The sequence below is a fragment of the Chinchilla lanigera genome, unplaced genomic scaffold (genome assembly GCF_000276665.1).
Source record: "Chinchilla lanigera isolate Chin_1 unplaced genomic scaffold, ChiLan1.0 scaffold00131, whole genome shotgun sequence".
In the NCBI taxonomy this organism is placed as follows: Eukaryota; Metazoa; Chordata; class Mammalia; order Rodentia; family Chinchillidae; genus Chinchilla; species Chinchilla lanigera.
In genome coordinates this window covers 1,714,584-1,721,369 of record NW_004955532.1, presented here as the reverse complement: position 1 = coordinate 1,721,369, position 6,786 = coordinate 1,714,584, and positions in this window count along the sequence as shown.

Sequence of the window (6,786 nt, the reverse complement as noted above, 5' to 3'; positions counted from 1 at the left end):
AAAGCAAACATATCATGCCATTTATACTAACACCAAAAAAAAAAAAGAATATTTAGCTGTACTCTTTTTAAAATGTGCAAGATCTAGATGGAGAAAACTACAAAATTGATGAAAGAAGTTAACCAAATACATGGAGAGTTATTCCATGTACAGTGGATGGGAAAATTCTGCATTGTCAAGATGTCTGTTTTCACAACTTAATCTACAAATTCACCACTGTCCCAATTAAAATTGGAGCAAGCTTTTACAGATATAGGTAAGCTAACTCTAAAATTTATATGGAAAGTCTAAAAGCAAAGAGTAGTCAATACAATATTGAAGAAAAAGGACAGACACTACCCAATGTTAAGAGTTTCTAGAAGGCTACGGTAACAAAGGCAACATTTCTATTAGTAAAAGTCAATTAATGGAATAGAATAAAACCCTGAAATAGATCTACAGAAATACAGTCAATTGGTCTTTGACAGAGGAGCAAAGGCAATTCAACAAAGGAGCCAGGACAGTCGGGTCACCTACATGCCAAAAAAAGAAAAAAAAAATCTAGACACATCTTAGACCTTTCACAAAAATTAATCAAAATGGATCATCAACCTAACTATAAAAGAAAATTATGCTATTCCTAGAAGATAACAGGAAAGGAAGACCTAGATGATCTTGGGTGATCTAGATGAGTTTTTAGGCAAAATTTTGATCCATGAGAGAAGACATTAAGAGACTTAAAAATAAAAGCCACATGGCACATGCCTGTAATCCCAGCATTTGGGAGGCTGAGGCAAGAGGATTGTTGTGAGTTTGAGACCAGCCAGGTACAAAGTGAGCTCAAGGCCAGCCTGAACTGCATAGTGAGATCCTGTCTCAAAAAGACAAAAAATAAAATAAAAAAAAATTTTTTTAAAGCCACAAATGGCATGGTGGCACATTCCTATAATCCCAGCACTCAGAAAGCTAAGGCAGGAAGATTGTGAGTTCAAGGCCAGCCTGAACTACATAGTGAGACCTTGTCAAAAAAATGACAACAGCAACAAAAGCTGAACACACCTCACCAAAGCAGATATGTAGATAGTAAGTAAACATACGAAGGGATGTTCAATATCATGTCATCAGAGAACTCTAAATAAAACAATAAGATAGTACTACATACCTGTTGTAATTGCAGAACTCCAAAACAGCACCAAATTCTGGTCAAGAACTCTAGTTCATTGCTGATGGGAGTGCAGAGTGGGGAAGGTACTAATCAGCTCTCTTGTCGTGAGGACAAAATACCTGACACCTACAACCCAAAGGATGAGAGGTTTAATTTGCTGCATGGTTTGGGGGATTCAGCCCCTGACTGGCTGGCTCCAAGGCAGAGACGTCATGATTGAAGGACATAATGAGGAACGTGGCTCACCACATGGCAGAGAGCAAGGGGAGGAGCCAGGAAGGGAGTTACACAAAGTCATGCCCGCAGCAGCACACCACCTCCGAGGAGGTCCCACTGACAGCACACTCAGCTGTGAGTTCATCCGTGCATTAATCCGCTGGTGAATACAGTGCCGCCATTACCCAGTCACTGTCCAAAGCCCCACCTCTGAACGCATGAGACTGGGGGACGTTCTAGATCAAACCATAGCAGCATAGTTAACTTTGGAAGATACGCTAGTGAGGCAGGAAGTTAGGACATGGCAGGCTGGCTGACACCAAGATGTAACCTAAGCCAGAACCAAAAGCTAAGCAAGATGTGACTTGTCAGTCACAGCCAGGATGTGTGGGTAGAGTAGCTTCCAGCGGACTGAATCTAAGAGAATATAAAAGACAGCGACTGCTGACTTTGCTTGCTGTTCGCTGTCCTGTTTCTGCACTGACCTGTCTTGTGAGATGTATCTCTTCTTGCCCTTTTCTTAACTCTTTTCTTTTCCTCTCCCTTTCTTTCTCTTCTTTTTCTTTCTTTCTTTCTTTCTTTCTTTCTTTCTTTCTTTCTTTCTTTCTTTCTTTCTTTCTTTCTTTCTTCTTTCTTTCTTTTCTTTCTTTCTTCTTTCTTTTTCTTTCTTTCTCTCTTTTTCTCTTCTCTCTTCTCTCTCTCTCTCTCTCTCTCTCTCTGTCTCTCTCTCTCTGTCTCTCTCTGTCTCTTTCAGTTCCTTTATTTTAAATGAAAGCTGCATTTACCTGTTCTTTGGGTATCCTGACCAATTCTTTGGGCAGGACACAAAGAGCCTGGACTCGCTGGTCACCATGTCATCCAGTAGCATTGGCAATTTCTTACAAAGCTAAACATAGTTTTACCATAATCCAGCAATTATTTTTTTGTTTTAGAAGTAAAAGAACAAAAATATATTAAGAAACAGACAACCATTTACAAAGTAGCACAAGAACAGTACAAGCAATACAGAATTACAGACAAGGTGAGAGGGAATTAACAATGGTTGTTATATTACATATTTATAACTTCAAAGTGGTTACTCAGGAAAACAAATATAGACATGCAAGATTGATCAAAGTAATTAATCATTAAATGTTCCTTTTAATAAAGTGATAGAAGTCAGTAGTACAACTATGTTAGCTATCCTATATATAATACATACATAATTTTACCCTTCTTTTCTCTTTTTCCCTCATGCCAGTTGCTCTTTACTTTTGAGCAGTTTCCTTTCGTTTCACAATGTTTATCATACCTCACTCTTTCAGGTTCTTACATTAGTGAGACAATATGTTGCTTACCCATACAGGTCTGATTTATTTCACTTATGAGTATGGTCTCTAGTTGTGACCATTTACCTATAAAAGCCTCAAGCTTATCTTTCTTTATAGCTGAGTAATATTCCATTATATAAAAACAACTTTTTTATCCATTCCTCAGTGGATGGACCTTTGGGTTGCTGCCACAATTTAGCAATTACAAATTGCGCTGCTGTAAACATGGGTGCACATATATCGCTGTGATATGATGTTTTCAGCTCTTCTGGGAAAATACCCAGCAGGGGAATAGCTGGGTTGAATGGGACCTCTAGATCTAGTTTGCTGAGGAATCTCCACACTGATTTCCATGGTGGTTTCACCAGCCTGCATTCCCACCAGCAGTGGAGAAGAGTTCCTATTTCTCCACAGCCTCACCAGCATTTATTATTGGTTGATTTCTTAATGATAGCCATTCTTACTGGGGTAAGGTGGAATCTCAAAGTTGTTTTAATTTGCATTTCTCAAATGACTAATGATATTGAACATTTTCTCATGTATATATTTGCCATTTGTATTTCTTCATCTGAGAAGTGTGTATTCATCTCAGATGCCCATTTTAGAACTGGGTGTTTGAATTTGGGGAGGTTGATGTTTTTTAATTCTTTATATGTTCTAGATAGAAGACCTTTGTCTGAGGGACAGCTGGCTAAAATTTTTTCCCAATTTGTGGGCGTTCTTTTTACTTTGCTGGTTATTTCTTTAGATATGCAAAAACTTTTTAGTAAGATGAGGTCCCAGTTGTTGATTCTTTGAAGTATTTCACGTGCAGTTTGGTTTGTGTTCATGAACTCTCTGCCTACCCCCATGTCTTCAAAAATCAGTGGTAGATGCCACAAAGTAGGTGGCAATGCCTTAACCGTATGCGTGTTGTCAGGCCCAAGGGCCTCTTCCACCCTTGTCAAGGGGAGTGCTAACCTTCTCTCCTTTCATACAGCGCAATAATGTAGCAATTATATTTCTAGGTACTTACCCAAATGAGTTTTAAAAATTTAAACCCATCATGCATGGTGGCACACCCCTGTAATCCCAGCACTTGAGAGGCTGAGGCCAGAGGATTGCCATGAATTCAAGGCCAGCCTGGGCTACATAGTGAATTAAGGCCAGCCTGAACTACACAGCAAGACCCTGTCTCAAAAAAAAGTGAATAAGTAAATAATAACAAAAAGGAATTAAAAGTGTTATTAGCTTTACTTTTCAAATGGCTGTTCAAAGATGTGTGGTACCCATCTGTTCAGATTGGAAAGCAGAGACATTGGCATCAGCAGTTGCATCAACCAAGATCAGGAAGGCTCAGCAAGTTGTGCAAGTGGGGAAGAAACGCTGATCCCATCTCAAGATATTCATGTGGAAGTAGAAGGAGAGCCCGGAGCTGCCTGACGCCCGCCCGAGGGTGACGTCCCACAAAGGAGCAGCGCAAATCTGTGTCCCAGGTTGGCTCCCACCCCAAACTGGAGCCAGCCGGCTGAGCAAGCTGCAGACTTTTTATGCAGATCACCTTGCTAGCGACTTTGTCTCCAGTTTGGGGCTCAAGGACTGTGTGAAACTACAAGGCCAGTTCCCCATGGTTGTGGTGAACTGTCATGTGCAAAGTGCAATAAGCACAGTAATCAGAAGCTTTTGGATTTCATGACTGCATGTGCTGCTTTTACATTTTATTGGACATTTTACTCCACTGTGTGGTAAAAGGAATAGAGGCTACAGGTGCAATTTACTTGCTTATGGAAGTATTTTGGTTTTCCTTTAATTGCTTCACTTTCTTTTTTTTTTTAAGACTGGGTCTCATTGTGTAGTTCAGCCTGTCCTTAAACTCACTATGTAGCCCAGACTGGCCTTGAACTTGTAGTGATCCTCCTGCTTCAGCCTCCCAATTGCGGGGGTTAATTGCCTCACTTTTTAAAAATCATAGGTCCACTGTTAAAACCAAAGAGTATATGTAGCTGTACATTTTATTTATTTATGTATTTATTTATTTTTGTCTTTTTGAGACAGGGTCTCCCTGTGCAGTTCAGGCTGGCTTTGAGCTCACTTTGTAGCCCAGGCTGGTCTCGAACTTGCAACTATCCTCCTGCCTCAACCACCCAAGTGCTGGGATTACAGGCGTGTGCCACCATGTCCAGTAATGTACATTTTACTTTACATGAACCACATGATTAGGAAAAATCATTTTCTCCTCAAGCCTCAGGATCTATCTGAAAAGAAGTTTTTTGTAGTTCAAGTTGTATATGAATTCTTGAACATTTTTCTCTGCTTTTCTTTACCTTGTTGTGCCTTTTTAATTTTGCCAACCATGTTTATAGAAAGGACATTACTAATGACAGTTTGCAAATTGAAATACATTCCTGGGAACACAGTAGTTCTCTAAAAATACAACTTGACAAAAACTTTGCCATCTTATTTGTTACCGTAATAACAGTACAAAATCAGCTGGGAAGAAGGACATATGTATAGTAGTAGTAAAGAGCTGTTGGAACTGTCTGGATGTGACCGAATGTGACGGCCCTACTTGTTTCCTGTTCACTGTTTGTCATCTCTGGAGAGTTAAGGCCACCAGGCTATTATGAGCAATTATAGATGGTCCCTGGCCTTACACTGAGATTACAGAACACCCCCAATAGGAAAAAAATAAAGAACTGACAAACCTGAAAAAGGAAAACAACAGTGGGATGCCTGCAGTGCTGTAGAGCCACGATAATAGAGCCAAGCTTTACCATGTGCTTTGGCGGGCTAAAACGCACTCAGCAGGTATCTCTTTGTACTGCTTTTTCTGAGTTTATTATGAAAATGCCGCAGTCATATTGAATGGGAAAAAAACCAAATTACTGCTTATAAATGAATAAAACCAGCATGGGTCACTTAATCTTGTTTCTCATGTCTGGAGAAAAAAGCTCTAGTCAGAGTAAGATGAATAAATATTTATACATATATACAGTGTTTGGAGGTAGGTAAGAGCTAATTATATGTATGTAATACTTTATTTTACAGTGCTCTAAATATTGGGCAAGTAAGGTTTTATTTTTGGAAGTCCAGACATATCCAGATATGTTTTAATGTTAACACAACTAAAGACAAATAGAAGGACACTAAAATTTATATTCATCACCATGTAGAGCTGATATTTTACTACTTGGAGAATGTGATGCAACAATTGGATACTGGATGGTCTCCTTATGTTTTCATCTCTTTTAGAGAAAATTAAAGACATCTAGTGTTATTGGAGAAATTTGTAAAATACTGCCACTAGTAAGAGTTTTGAGTTCCCCAACATTGGGTTCTTCTGGAGGAAAAGGTATTGAGGGTATTGAGAGCATTATTTTCTGATATGTCTGGTCTCTGATTCAAGTGATACACACAAACAGAAAATACATGAGCTGTCCAGGCATAGTGGCACATGCCTGTAATTCCAGCACTTGAGAGGCTGAGACAGGATCATTGTGAGTTCGAGGCAAGCCTGGACTATACAGCAAGGCCTTATCTTAAAAAAAGAAAAAGCCTCATGTTAAGTGAAAAAAGCAGACATAAAAGTTCACATTTTGTGTGACTTCTTGTAGCAGAAAATGTCCCCCAGTCAGCCTGTTAGTTGCCCAGGTAATAGTTCCTGGTAGTTGCCCAGGTACTAGTTCCTGTTACAGTTCCTGTTATGACCATCTCCTAGAGATGGCTGGACACTGTGATACATAGCTGGTCACCATGGTGCATATTCTAACACCCAATCCCCAATTGGCAAGCAATTCTGCCTCAGTACTTCATGCTTGCTTATCCTATATAAGCTGGACACCACCAGAGATCAGGGCTGAGATTTTGGGAATGATCCCAGTCAATGCCCATCAACATAAAATGAATCTGCCTCCAAATCCTGGGTGTCGTTTTGGTGTTTCTTCATGCCACTACATTTGGTGCATTGGCCGGGAAGACTGACCAATCTGACCACTTTGCTCACTCTTTGTGGCCCTCACAGACAGAGAAGGACCTACCTCTCCAGGTCCTGACAGGAAAGCACATACTCAAGATTTCTCAAATCCCCTTGATGGGCTGGAGGAAGATTCTTTTTTTTTTTTTTTTTTTTTTTTTTTT